At 37.2% G+C, this 16,063-nt stretch overlaps 1 protein-coding gene across 1 annotated transcript in view; it reads right to left on the bottom strand.

Annotated features, from left to right (window-relative positions):
- LOC142158789 (N-acetyllactosaminide beta-1,6-N-acetylglucosaminyl-transferase-like) overlaps positions 1–16,063 on the bottom strand; it is a 49,414-nt gene that overhangs the window by 24,418 nt on the left and 8,933 nt on the right. The window lies entirely within an intron of this gene.

The following is a 16,063-nucleotide window of genomic DNA, read 5'->3' as shown; positions in this document are numbered from 1 at the left end:
ATGATAGAACGGATCCTAAGACTACAGCACATGGACAAATATGAGAGCTTTGTGAAGAGGATGACATCACACATAAGCCATACCAAGTAGACATCAAAATAGAGACTGGCCAAAAACTAGATTTAATTGTAGTACGATGCAAGGAAGGGCATTGCCTTACTGTGATGAAGGTTTATTTCCTTCTGTCAAGCAAAATGGCCTAACGGCGTTTTTTTAATCTCCACATGGTAAGGAAACCCTCATAGACAGATGTATCTCTCTTGTTTTAGTACCCTTCAACTTGTTTAAAACGGAATTGCCATATTTATTCCAAAGTGAATGCTTCATCGCCTATTCACATACACTTGCTCCCACATTCTGAAATACATTACATTAAGGGGCATATTCAATTCCGATCCGATCCGCGGTAACGTGCGTTACTGCGGAAAATGCGCACTACTGCCGGTAATACGGTATCGCAATAACGCAGAATTTCGGACGCAGCCCTATGGGCTGCGAACGAAAATCCACGTTATTGCGGTACCGCGGATTAGGTTCGCGGCCGTTCCGGCGCGATCCCGCGAATCGGGATCGGAATTGAATATGCCCCTAAGATGGTTAAGTTATAGATTTGTGTCAGTTTAACTAATTTCAGATACTGTCAAACAGGGGGACTGAAGAAGATTTATATATAATCTATTATATATTCTGTATATAATAATAGATTATATCTATTATAATAGATAATACTCGTTTAATAAGTTAAGAACTGGGCTTGTTGCTATACTTATAAAGGTTGCATTGTTAGGAAAATGGCCACCAGGGAGCCACATGCTGTTAGCATGTGCTCGTAACAAAGCGTAGTATAAGGTCGGCTATTTTAAGTAGTGGCTGGAAAGTATTAGTAAGCAGCAATGTTGTAATGGCAAGACTTGTCTGTTAGATAAGATTTATTGTGAGTGCTAGAGTACATGTATTGTAATACGCACACATACATAATTAGCAAGAAATTAATAAGATATTATACCTACACAGAGAATGTGTACACACTTTTTTTTTAACCCTTTGGGTGCCACCAGCTGTCAGCATATGTTTTTAGGTATTTGGGAAGGGAGAGCGGTCGTTTTAAAAATTTTTACCGTTAAAAATTTTTTTTTGCTTCCACTGCTTTATGCATGCAAGAATTGCTCATTTAATGTTGGCATTGTGATTATTGGCATTATCGTTGTCGTCAACCAAACTGTCAGAATTTTGTCAGTAAAGGCGAAATGGAAATGTCCCATTTTCATGTCGGCAGGTTAAGATTCAGGATTTCTTCCATCGGAAATTTGTCCGCCACCGGCTAAACATCTAATTTTTAAGGGCCTTTAAAGTAAAAAAAAAAGTATCAAGAAGATCTTTCATAATTCTAGTTTCTTGAAAAAGTGATTTTTTTTCACTTTAAATCTGATGTACCATCTCTCACTGTATATCATTCTATACACCATTTTACATTGCATGTGCTTATGGGCCTCATTGTTTGGATATCATTTACTTTCCTGACAAAGCAGAAAGGTGTGTGCGAAACACATTGAAGTGAAGTGGAGGAGAGGAACGGGTCGTCTGAAACAGTAGGGGGCTTTTGGAATTGTATTCACATTTTCTTCTTTATGCGTTTATGTTGAATAATAGTAGGAATATAAAACTATAACATTTAAATGAAACTCGGAGCTACACATTTTATGCTTGTATCCAGTATACTATTTGGAAAATTAACTAAATCAAGGTGGAATTCTCACCTGAATCAGTTGCTTTTATCCACAATCTAAATTCCACCCAGTGTGCACTATATGTACTTTTCTTGTTTTGGGGGGTGGGGTCCCACTTTGGATGAACACAAAATGAATATTGGTTTTTATTGCTAAACAAATCTATATTACCAAGTGTTACATATGTGTTACATATGTGAATCTTGAATCTGCAGACTTTCTCATGATGAATATGTGTGGTGCTAGTTTTACACTGTTGTGTTGAATCTGCTATTACTTCATACATTATACTAAGTGGGGGGATTCAATTAACATATCTGGGACATTCACCAGACACTTAGCGGCAGAAATTTGAAAGAAATCTCCACTCATTTTTCCTCCTACCCCTTAGAGGTGTGAAAATGAGCGTAGATTTCGATAGTAATTACCGGCAATGTGAGCAGACCAATGTCCGCTCTCCACATCGCCGGCAATTGAACCTCCCCCCAAGATTTCAATCTCACGTTGTTCAAGTGAGTGAGTTTACATCGACATTCAGTCATCTTATTTCACACCAGAGAGCACTATTTTGTTTCTACTTTTTCCTAGTTTCTTTTTCGGCCAAACTTCAAATTTCACTACATGCTTCATTAATCACCTTACATGGTTGACTTTACATTTGTGTTTTTAGTTTCCTTTCCTGGATGACTGACAGTTTAAGCAGCACACCCATAAAGAATATTTTTTTTCTTTAAATAGCCAGTACAGTTTAAACATGCATCTGATAATCATTTTTCTAAGCTGTCGTTCTACAAATCATTATCTCCTTTACAAAATTTTTCAGAAGATTTCAAAATATGGCTGCCAAACACTTAATCAGTCTGCTACAAAAACAGAGACTCACAGAGACTCACAGCCCTCAGCATGTAATTTGAAGACAGAGGGAGGAGGAGGATTTTACATTATACATAGACAGAGCTCAGATGAGTGTTCCAAAGCCTCTCTGTTCACTACATAATGTGTAATGTCACTGTGCGGAATTAAAAATAATTAATAGCAGGCTGAAGAAACAAACCAAGGGAAAATGGTAGATACCAACATTCTTATAACCTGCACAGTGATTTATGTTACTTCTTTCATGGGATTGCTGCTTTCAGTACAATCTCTTAAATTATTATTATTATTATCGTAGATCAATTTAAATATCAATTTATCATAATCTCATCACTTTATGTACATTGGCTAATTGTAGAGCTGTGATCTGACCTCGGTTTTGGTTTTGGATGTTGTTTTGTTTCTAAAACGTCTTCATGTTTTGGTTTTGTTACAGGTTTTGTTCAAAAATTCTGAAGTCTTTAGGTTTTGGATCTGCATTTAATTAAAAAAACTGGAAAATAGGTAAAATTATGTGATTTTTGAACTGTTTTTGCTCCTATATTACTATTTATAGCATTAATATTCATTTACAGTCATTTACAGTCTAATGATCTCTTCACAACTGTCCAAATTTTAACTACTTTTGGCCAAAGTCTGCAGGGAGCTGGCTGGCTAACATTAGTGACAGAGTAGTGTCAAAAACACATTGCAGTTTACTAAAAGATGCAATCAAAATTTCTGCTTTAATTTTCTTTTAATTCAGTTACATACCTCACATTATAAGTTATGTTTCAGTCCTACATTTGCACCTTTGTCCAGACAACCACATAAAACAACAGAATAAACAACAGATATTAAAAAAAAACATGTAGTTACCTGACTTCTTATACAATCCCAGATTGTCTTCAATTGCAGCTAACGATTCATCAAAATGTCTACATATCATTGCAAAATATATGAGACTCCCTTGTATTCTCTATGAGGCACTCCTAACGCATAAAATGGACGTTTCCTAGGTGAGTCACTGGGACACCTGCCTAATAAATGTGTATTCCCCATGAGTACCTAAGACATGTACCAAGGGGATACAATAACGCACCTCCACTATAAAATGCACATTTCGGCGGTATGTATTCTAGTCTGGAACGCATTAACTTGAAGTGCAATGACGCACTTCCCGTATAACAAGTTTTTAACTTCCATATCTTCCTGGAAATTACGCTTTGCCTTGTTTTCAGATCTGATTTTGGCACGATGAATCCAGTTGTGTTTTGTATCTACTCGAAACTCCAAATCTCGGATCTGTCGGATTTCTCAGAATCCGAACCACTCATCTCTAGTTAACTGTTCCATTTTCTTAAAATAGAAAGATACTTTTCTTGTATGACGGCCAGTCAATAAATGTGATATTGAAAATCTGTTCCCACACGCATTGGTTGCATTTGATTTCCTGCTTCCTGATTATCCAATGACAAGACTCAAAGGGGGGTATTCAATTGTTAGTTTTAACGCGCTAAAACACAAAAAAAGAGTGCTCGAAAAAATCTTCATATTATACGGTAATTTTGCGCGCGTAAACAGTTAATACGGTACTTACTCGCTACCGTATTAACTGTTTACACGCGCAAAATTACCGTATAATATGAAGTTTTTTTCGAGCACTCGTTTTTTTGTGTTTTAGCTCATTAAAACGAACAATTGAATACCCCCCATAATGTTTATCATTTGTTTGCTTTTATGCAGGCAATTTTGAAAAAAATTAAACAAATTATACCTTAAAGAGTTCTAGAAGGTGGTTTTCTGAGGGTGTTCCTTACTTTACAGAAGGGCCATTTACACTCAGCAAAAGAACTTAAAGTTTTATGCTGGTGGAGATGAAGTTTCCTCATAACTTTAAAATGTCTCAGAGTTTGTGCTAGTTGAGGGGAAGCACATTATTATACATTGGGCAATCTTTGCCCAATGTAAAATAAAAGGCATTAAACACAAGTAATGCCCCTAATCTGGGAAGTGGGTCCATGGCCTACTGACACGAGGACCAAAGTACATCATAACAGAATATGAGTGAAATGGGACAGATTTGAATTAGAAATTGCCTCAGAATGTGTCTGCATGATGGAGATGGATAACACATTACCTCAGAATATAACCTTATAGGTGAGACACAGCATTTGAGTGAGTGGACTCAGAGACATCTGACTGTAACCAGAGTGGCAGCACACATTTAAGACGCTGAGAGAACACTAGAAAGTAAGCATCAGAGCCCAAACAAGTGAATAGTCACCCCCCACAGAAGTGCAGTGAGTGAAACACTGCTGAGAAAGAATGGATGTTCACTGAAGCACCACTTTATATATGACTGTCCTATTATCATAACCATGTAACCCCTTAAGTACTGTGCAGGAGGAGTAAGAAGTATATTCTGTTTAAAAACTGTCAACCATCTAAGAACTATGCAGAAGGAGGCAGGATATGTATATATTATATGTATATAGTTACTTTATTATCTGCAACACAAGTATTTTTTGACTTTTGACCCTGCGGCTGTATAGACAGACAGTGTAACAGTGATGTGTTTACTAATCACGCAGTTAGGAAACACAGGAGAGTTAGCTAAACATGGGCGTGTTTGACATCGGAACAACTCGCCAGAGATGACCAGCGATTTTTAAGGTCAAAGTAAAAATCGCAGTTTAATACATCTGGCGACTTGGGGACTAAAATTGCGGGTTATATTGCTGGGATTTTAAAACGCTGAAAAAATCGGACCTTGATACAGTTACCCCCTGATGTCCACTCACTCATGCTTAATTTAAGACATACATGGGGCTAAATATAACAGTAATTTAGGTTAAGCAATTTATCGAATGAAAGCAGTGGTAAGGGGTTGGACTTTGAAGTGATTTTTATGGCACAGTGCACATCAGACAAATACAAATGGAAATTAAGGTTAAGGTTAGAAATCATTAAAAAAGTATATTTGGCCAAAAATGTATCAAAGCATCTAATAACATTTTAATAAAATAAAAGTTTCAGGAGTTTATCAAACTTTATCATATAGTTGGATTTTTACCCATCAGTTTCTAAAAGTAAGGTGTCTGATACATACTTTGCAGAATTTGTACCTTTATTGTTCACAAGCAGTTTAGTAAGTAGCTAAATGTGCCCATTTATGAGCAGATCTGGTCACTCAACCTGAGAGGCCGAATCTATGATCAATTTGTGGCCAAATTGGACTGATACCATGGGGCACCTCTAGTGCATTAGGTTTGTGACAAGACATGTAGTAAAATAGCAGTCACTGCCTGGCCCTATATTCCAGCAGTCCCAATTGACATCTGGATATTACCAATAAGATGTTGATTGTGTTCAGCAGTTGCTCTCTGCATCAACATACTGTAGTTTATGGGCAATCAGCTCTAAAATAGCCTAAATGAATTGCAGTGAGGAATTTTTGTGTGCAATAACAAGTTGATTGAAGGATATGGCAGGGAAAATATTGGAGCCTAAAATGCCAGTGGCTGAGATAAATAGCTTGTGTTCACATACAATGTAACTCATCTTAATTCCTTTCATGGTATCAGAACTTTCACTTAGAAACTAGGGAATGTTAAAATATGGACTAACTTGTATTATGGGTTTAGTGGTCATTTAAAAAAAAACTAATGACTTTCAATGTTGCATTTGTGAAAATGCAAAAAAAAACAGATAAACCATATCCCATTAACTAAGCAAATTCAATTTTATTTAAGCCTACCTCACATAATTTACTGAGCTGCCAGGCCTGAAGGATGTAGCTTCCACTATACAAGAGTCTATGAGATTTAAAGTATTTTGAGAATCCTTTTGACCTTTGGAGTCATAGGAGAGGTTGTAGCTGTGACATTCATGCGAACAGAGTGGTATGCAAAAATGTAATCAAACCGGTAGAAGGAGCATGCAGAATCGGGGCTGTTGAGAACTAAACCTTTTAGCGAATTCCAGACACTTAAGATTTTTATAATCTGTAGAAATGGTAATTGAAGTACTCCTTCCAAAATATGCCTTAGTTCTTTTATGGCTAGCTTGAGTGCAAACAGTTCTCAGTCCTCAATAAAATCATTTCTTTCAGCGCAAGATGATTTACTAGAAAAGAAGATGTATGAATAACGTTTGTCGCCATCCCTATTCCAATGCAAGACCCACCAACATCAGGCATCAGTGAAGAAAAGTATCTGAATGCTTAAAACTTCCTTTAATAACTGAAACGAAAATGAATATGAATGTGGATGAATATTTTGCCACTTTTCGAGTTGTAATGGGGGAAATAACTGACGAGTGTTTTTTTAATGAATTGTTGACAACTATTTGCAAATTCTAGGAAATATTTGTTCGATGATTGTTCTAGGAACTCTGAGCTCCAGTGTGGCTCTTTAGCTGCTGGGTCTCCCAGAAGGCCCTGCATTTTCTGGGTGAATTTGAATAGGAGCTGCTAATACAAGTCTGTGCAGCATCCACGGTACTGCAGCCACCATCAGGGCTCTGGGGCTGCCTCTGCAGCAACACATGGGACCACTATGGATGGGGGAAACCTCAGGCACCACAGCAGTCTGGTTCAGATGGACAGGAAGTGAAGCAGTGGCACAAAACTGCCTAAAGAGCCCCATTGGACCACCAGAGTAAGCCATTTTATTTAAATTACATAAATATAAAATATATTTTAAAATATACTATTCTTAAACTCACCAATTTCTACACTGGGACCAGTTCAGGGCCACATCAGCGGGTATTAACTCCAAACTTTAATAATAACCTGTTTAAAATACATTTTAATGTTTAATATTTTACTCATTAATTTTCTACATTTGGCACCTTAACCCATTTGGACCTGCAGCATCGGTATCAACCCTTCCTGTGCCGTAGCACTGCCTTTGTATTTACTGTTTTTTCTTAAATAAATGTAGTGATATTATGTATTATTTTATAGGCTTCTGCAATGGAATATTCATACTAATATAGTTTTATTTAGAATTTGTATACAATTAAAGTGTTCTTTTGGCACTATCATTATTTCTTTATTTTTATGTTTACACTTAGGGGGGTATTCAATTGTTAGCGAGTTCTGCTATATACTCGCGCTCTAAAAATATTACCGTTAATACGGTAATATCTCGCTGGAAATCCAGCGAGTAAATTACCGTATTAACGGTATTTACGCGCATATTACCGTATTACTGGTAATATTTTTAGAGCGCGAGTATTTAGTGGAACTCGCTAACAATTGAATACCCCCCTTAGAGACAGTAGACTCTCTTTTTTTGGTGGCATCTTCATAATTCACCTAGTCTTTATTTATATGCATTTAGCGCCTAATTTGATTTACTTACCCTTATTCGCAAAGGAAATGCCAGTTTACCATCATTAAGCCACTTGATTTTCTATGGTGATTGTTACACCATTACTAGGGCCAAGACAAGATATTGTGGTGGCGTGATGGCTGCAGTTGAGTTCTTTGATTACTCCATATTTTCGATGCTTCTGACTGTGGTTGAAACACCTCAGAGGAGCAGGGGACTAAATTTTTCATCTCCTGTGAGAGGAGATGGCAAGGCATTCTTTTAGGGACCTAATTCAGGATCAGGATTGTCCTTAATGGATATTCGTAGCAATAAATCACAATGCAGAAGTTGTAAGAACTGAACAATATGTTTTTTACTTATTGTCCAGTTCTTTCAAAAATTATAGACCTCGCAAACATAATAAAAGCAGGATATATATCTTACCTGCTTTGGCTTAGAAAAAGGCTGGATGGAGATTGTAGGGAAATGTCTAGGGTAAAGAACATTTTCAAAGATGGTCAGTTCAGATGTTCTAGAGCGAGATTAAGAGACTTACCACTGCCCATGTCCATGTAAGAATTGTATGAAGCCTTAGCCTGTAAGTTAATGCATGTCTTACAAAATACATCTAAGGTCCTTGTTAAATGTAAATATGACATCTTGGATGTTGTTAAGAACTGTTACACTGACCTCTTGAAGGTTTGGAGCTGAACTCAACCAAGACAAGCATCATTCTCAGGGATACCCCACTACCAATTTCTGTTTCTGTTGACAGCATGTGTGATTAAATATCAGTAGATGACTTCAAAACAGGGGTTTATCTAAAAAGAGATCACAATGGCCTGATAGTTTACCACCTAAACGTCATTATGTTTTTTATTCTGGCTCTATAATAGTGCCGTGGATGATGGATTGCTTCCCCCATGAGAGATTCTGCTCTTATTCTGTTATCAAAAGGCAAAGCTACAACTAGGATGGAGAATTGTCCCCCCATTATTTTTCAAGCCAGTTGCTGCCCTCCTATCAGTACTGCACAATAAAAGGGAAGAGCAAATTTTCCTCAGCTCTAGGTATTTAGGAAGCAGGTCTGAGAGGTTGGGTAAGTGCCTTTTGCCTCTGGACCAATGTAAAGCTTTAATTAGGGTTCATCATGAGTATCTTTGGGCTGTACTAAAAAGATATGGCCTCGCACGGCAATTAGTTGACTGGCTCAGTATTGTGTAGACTGCCAGAGAGTGTTCCTTTTGATGAATGATTGTGTGGGTGAAGATTTCGGAGTAAATTTAGGGGTAATGCAAATTTGCCCCTTGAGCCCTTTGTTATATATTTTTGCCGCTGATCTTCGGATAACTCTGAGAGCAGTTGCTTATGGAGTGTCAATAGCAGCTACGACTAATATACTGTGACAGTACTCAGAGGCCTCTGGGCCGTGGACTAACCATGATAGAAGTGATGTTTTTTGGATAAGCTAAGAAAACTAAGATTATTTTCCCCTGGATGCTTTTCTTAGTACCCAAGCAAATTTCAACACTTTATTATTTAAGTTAGGCCATGGCGATTATGCCAAGGAAAAGTGGGAGGAAAAGTGGGAGGTAGCCTCCTCCAGGATGGCGCAGTGGAAGGGATGGAATCTCTCTATGAGAGAAGGGGCTGATCTGCTTAAAAAGTGTTCATCCCCATGCTGTTTAATGCCAGCTATGTTTGTTACATTCCAGTGTTTCTCCACAAAATCTACACAATTTCCTCCAACTCGTGGAGCAGCTTACATTAAGTCAAATGGAATGCCTTGTACCTAAAAAAAAGGAACGATCACTGGAATGTTCTTTAACTTTAATAATTAGTATCATTTCAGTAACTTCTTTTATAGAAAAATATTACATTTTCCGAGTAAATGGTGGTTTAGTTAAGAGCAGGATAAAAAAACCACAATGATCTCTGATATTATGTTGCCCCAATTATCAATAGCAAATGAGATTAAATCTGTACCCAGGAAATTGTTGGGCAAGAAATTCCTGGGTTTCCACTGTCACAATGCACTGGTCTTGAGAAATGACTGGGTATTTTTAACAAGACTGATATTCGTCAACTCAAAGAGAATTCCTTAAATATGAGGAATATAGTCTGGCTCTCGTTTCGTGGGAAACTCTACTAATGGAATCCTGAATTACTGCAGTATCAATGATTGTAACTAGCCTCAAGAGGGCTGCGTGAGAAAATTGGAATCTATGAACCAGTTTCTGATGGATTGTACATAAAGTAAACACAAAATCTAATGCTTTAAGTATCTCTTTTATTTCTGGGTGAACTAACAGGAGAGGATTTATGAATCACTCAGATGACTCAGGAATTTTAAAATACCCATTCTTTTTCATAATGCAATAGTTAAATTTCACATCTCAATGATACTGTGTAATTTTTTCTACTACATTGGAACCCCTCTCCTGCCAGGTAGTGGTTCAAAATTTATTATGGGTTATGCGACAAAGATTCGGGTTCTTGAGAGGCAGAAGATGGAGGAGTAACCTAGCTGATCCTATGGAGATCTATCATGTTTGATCCTCCACAGATTCATTTTCTCATTTTGGGGTGAAGCTTTTTGCCACTTTGCCTTTGCTTTCTCTTTTTATGAAGAGTTTCAGGTAATTGTAGGTGAGTAAAATGCCTCTTTGTACAGCTTGATTCAATTAGATGTTAATTGTTATAAGATGAAATATGGTATTTACCAATTAGTTATGATTTAGGATTCTGAACTACCATGGCAGACACGTTGATGGCATATGATGTAGTGAACAGATAGTCTTTGGACATTTTAATTGTTACAAAATAACTTACAACATAAACTATATAGTATAAAAAGAAGAAAAAGAGTTTAATTACATTTAGTGAACATAGAGTCCTTGGAACTGAATGTACTATTAGATTGTTCGTCTCCTCATAATTAAAAACAACTCTATTGAATTTTTTTAAAAAAAATAATTTTGTTCATTAAAAACAGCAAAATAGAAGTACTATCATGTATTAGTGATATAAATCAATTGTGAAAGTGAGATAAAAATGAAACGGCTGAATGCACTGACAATAATGTTCTATTAATCAGTTCTTATTATTTGATAACCGTTCTATAAATAAATCTACAATTGATGACTCAGAAAGCAAATAACATCTCACTAAATAGTAGGAACCAAATGTGCACTAATATGACTCTATGGGGCATATTCAATTCTTGGCGCTATAACCAAAAATCTCGCGGCACGCACACTATTACCATTATTATGGTAATAGTGATAGTGCGCGTAAATACCGTTATTACGGTTGTTTTCTCACTGGATTTCAGCTTGCGGCTCAGGGAGCTGCGAGCTGAAATCCAGCTTACTATTACCGTAATAACTGTAATAGTTTTAACACCGCAGGAAATTCAAAGAATTGAATATGCCCCTATGTGCACTACATGTAATTAAATTATTTTTCTTCTTTTGATGCTATATTAAATCCAGTTTTGTGTCTTGGCCTGCTTCGCTAGCCCTGTTTCCCCTGTTGAATACTTGAGTATGTAAAGGAATCTATACCTCATTAAAGAAAACAAAAAATATATATAAAAAAGTCCATTAGTGACCATATCAAAGAGCTAAAAATATGGTTACATTTCCCCAAAACAAGTAACACAGGAAGGACAACTCGCAAATTAAAAAGCACAAATACAACTTGACAATGTTCATTATCTATACAACATACCCAAACTCAAATGGGGTCTCTGAAATTTCTCCACCACCGTTGCCAAACTGTTGGATCCACCCCTGTCTTCACCAAACCCCAAACCTTACTCACCACATGCAAGATATCACCCACCACCACTTCACAGGGGAGGTTCTTCTGCCTAATGGAGACCTGACACCATGCCATCCATGTGAAGTACCTAACCACAGCACTAACTGAATAAAAGGTGCTAACTGAAAGTTCCAATAACACTTAAATGCCCAGTATGCCCACTGGGCACCTGAGAGACAAGGGATACCCAGGGCATGTGAAACTCTCTCATACACCCTTATGTTCAAGGAACATCTAAGCAAGAAATGGCCCACCGTCTCCATCCCCCCAGACAATCTTCATGTGGGCAGCCATGATCATAGTCACTTCTGTGCTTTAAATTTCCCTTCACATAAAGTCTCCCCCGACAGGAGAGCCATCAATGTCTCTGTACTTTAGGGGTATCCTCTGGGAGTTCACCAGAGCTATACCTGCTCTACAGACACTGCCTGGGCAGTCCCTCAATGACAACAGCTCATCAAAGTGGGAGTGCAAGATTTTCCTCTCCAACTCCCAAGGCCACAGAATCCTCTTTAACAAAAAAACTATTTATCCTAGACCTACAGCTGCCTTTATAATAAGTGAAACCTGTGAGGTCTGGAGAGTGCTTAATATGCACATCTACCTGACCTGCCTCTCTAACCTCCTATTTAAAAAAGGTAATAATAGCCCATTGTGGTTCTTGAGCCCCCTGTCTTTTTGCCTTCCAATGTTGTTGAAATCACTTCCAAAAACCTCCTGAAAAGGCTGTAAAAGAAAAGGCTTTACTCCGCTGAAAATATATTTTCTGTTCCACTTTGTTTAGAGCCCATAAATATTAATAAGCCCTAGATCTTGCCTCTTCAGTTTGATGTCCAAAATCTTACATCTACCCACCTGCAATTCTATAACCCGCTGAATGGTTACCACCCTACTGCAAAACTAAAAATCAGTCACAATCATGCTGAAAAAAAATCAAAAGCCATGTAGCTTCTTGGGAAAGAACAGACGCTACATTAATGGAGACAAATTTATTGGGTTGGGTATCCATCATTCAGAGTGATAGAAGCAGGACCAGTTCATCTCTATTTTGTCTATCTCTGTGATTCCTCATCTGAGGAGACTCTTTGCGTAACCATAATACCTGAGGGAAGAGCATCACTATATGAAAAGATATTGCCTCCTCTTAATCTTCCTATCCCTCACTTAGCCTTTTGTCTATATTTTTGTTCTTGATGCATTTATCAATCACCCTTCTTTTCCCAGGACCTTTCCCCTTCGCTGTACCTTTTAGTGGCACTCCCAGCTACTCCCCCTTTCTTCTCTCCTGGATCGTCGAGGGGCAAATTAACAACCGTCCATTTAGCGGGGCATACTGGATCTTGTTTTAATGTGATATTCATTTGTGATATTAACTTAGGACTACGTTATCCCACTTTTCCATGACTGCTCTCTGAATCGGGGGTTTGTATGACTCAAACACATTAACCTTTGCATTGACACTGTGACCCTTTATGGACATCTTATCCTTTCTTGGATTTCTGCATTTGTGGGATAGACACATGGCAGAGTCAGAGCTGAGATCATATATCATGTTATGATTAAATATGCTTGAAAAAAGTTTAATAATTGAATAATTCATGATACATACAGGAAATACAATGGGATATAATAAATATCATCAACATTTATTTATATAGTGCCAGCAAATTCCGTAGTGCTTTACAATTGGGGACAAACACAGTGATATCTGTTATAAGGTTACCTTAGGTGCCATATACGAGATACCCATGTCATAGTATGAGGAAAGTATAGACATTCATATCTGATCTCATATAACCTAGTTGTGCGCAACATAATATTTTACAACAGGGCCGCATATTATGTTTGTAGAAAACATGAGATGACAATATGAGATTAGAGTACAAACATGAAGTGTTCACATGGCAAAAACAGATGGTTAACCTATGGTGTACTAATCTCCTGCATAAAAGGTGTGACTTACTCACAGAACTCACTGTAATTTCAGAATCACTAGGAACAGGACTAAAGAAAATACTCAGCAGAGCCACAGGTGCATTATTTAAAGACCCCATGTCACTCCTGGGCTGCCTGCAAGTTACGGAACGCTGATTGTGTAGTTCCACACGCCAGTACTGGTGATAAATTCTGGTTATGAGGAAGATTAACAATACTACAAAAGTTAAAAAGAATATGCCTCAGAACTGGAATATGAGGATCAATGAAGTTACCTCAATATGCATATAAGTGTCACTCGGCTTACAGAGCCAAATAGACTTAATAAAACTATTTGTGATTTGAGAGTCTTAATCCTTTTATTTTATCTGTTTCCATATTTAAAAAATATATGTAAAAAGTCTTATATGCAAGCACTGTACCTGTCAATTAAATGTAGAAAAATTAAAGGCATGTGTACACAGCTCTCAATAAATTCCCAAACCTTCCCAGAAAATAACTAGTGTCTAGCTAAATTGACCATGGTGACTTTTTGCCTGCTTCAGAGCATTGTGTCACTTTGTCTGCAAGAGTTAAATTGTTCATGTTAGATAGAGAAATAGTTTGTGATAAGCTGGGGAGCATCAATATATCTTAAATCAATTCTTTGTAGAAAAAAAGTAGAACATTTTAGCTACTTATTGGAATTTATTTCTCTTACTTCTGTAAGCTGGTGGAAGGTGCTTGAGTCTAAGTTGTAAGAATGATTAACACTTTTCTTCGGGCATAAGTCATGTGACTAAGAGTCTGTACACAATAGCACCTTTTTGTGCAACACATCTTGTGCTCCATCCACTTTTTAATTGTACCCAAAAGCTATAGGACCTGCACTGAAAGGGTTGAGTATGATGCGGAAAAATCCGACATCGACAAGGCCTACAAATAAAATCCAAATTTCTGGAAAACCAATTTCAAAATAAACAAACCGACTTACCTTGAAGCCGATGCTGGAGATCTCCGATTGGATCATCATGCTGACAACAAGTTATTCCGATTGGACAAGTGTTCGGCACTGCTGCTTGACGTCATTGCAACGTCTGTCAATAGAAATTAAAAGCGGCAATTAAGTGTTTAAAAACATAACCTTAGGGGTCCCCACATTGCAGCTTTAAATTTGTATTGACAGACGTTGTGATGACATCAAGCTGCAGTGCCGAACACTTGTCCAATCGGAATATCTTGCTGTCAGCATGATGATCCAATCGGAGATCTCCAGCGTCGGCTTCAAGGTAAGTCTGTTTATTTTGAAATCGGTTTTGCAGAAATTCGGATTTATTTGTAGGGCTTATTGATGTCATATTAGTGGTAATCGTGAAAACGATTACCACCGGCATTGAAGCTGTTCTCTTTGCAGATAATTATTAGGAACATTCATTATATTGTTGGGGACTATGTAGTATATGACTGGAAGCACAATGACCACTGACATTAATACACTAACAACAATGTAACATTGTACATACCATGTCTGATAATTACAGATCTCAGACATGAATCAAGTTCCCATACCTTGGCAGAACAGAAGATGTTACCATTTTATATACATATATGCAGCTCCTTTCGTATAGAGAGAGGCTCAGTGCCTGTGTCCTTCAAAGTGAAGGCAATTCTTTCTTTCACTAACATATGAATAAAACTAGTAATATAAAACTAATAATAAAGTAATATATCAATACAACTAATTGCTGAAAAATATGTCAGTGTTTTTTTTATTGTGACCTCTTGAATTCCTTTCTGACAAAACATCATTGTGATTTGTTTCGAGTTAAAAGATGTACGGCCGGATCCATTAAGGAAAGTAAAGAAAAGAAATTGGTAACTTTGCACCTTGGCAAAACCGTGTTGCACATAAGGAAAATACTGGCTGTTTTTTCGTGTAGGACGCAAATACTTGATGGCTTCATATTTACACTGACATTAAAAGTTGATCTAGTACATGCTTTGTCCCAATTATAAATCTGTCCTCACATTTTAAATTTAAATTTTAAATTTACTATTGTAATGTGGCTGCAGACTGCCTTTTTCTTCCCCATGACGGCATTTTGAAAAGGTACAAAGCCAGAAAACTGTTACTGTGTGATATTAAAACAAAATCATATACATATTTATTATGTTGATAATAGCTTTACTACATATATCATCTAAAGTTGGAATCATCCTTTAAGACCAGTAGGACTGGCCAGATTATTATACGTGAAAGTCAGTGGACAGGCTAAGAAACAAATGTGCTTTGCAAATGGACTATGGAGAAAAATGTATACATCCCATAGAAATACTTGATGAACAAACGCTGCTCAGAGAAGGGTGGTCAAGTACACTCCAAGGTTGGTACTGTCTGCTCTGGTTTAAGCCAATATAAAATCC

This window comes from Mixophyes fleayi, chromosome 5 (assembly GCF_038048845.1).
Source record: "Mixophyes fleayi isolate aMixFle1 chromosome 5, aMixFle1.hap1, whole genome shotgun sequence".
Classification (NCBI taxonomy): domain Eukaryota; kingdom Metazoa; phylum Chordata; class Amphibia; order Anura; family Limnodynastidae; genus Mixophyes; species Mixophyes fleayi.
The sequence above is the reverse complement of the archived record's forward strand: the minus strand, read 5'-3'. Positions and strand labels throughout refer to the sequence as shown.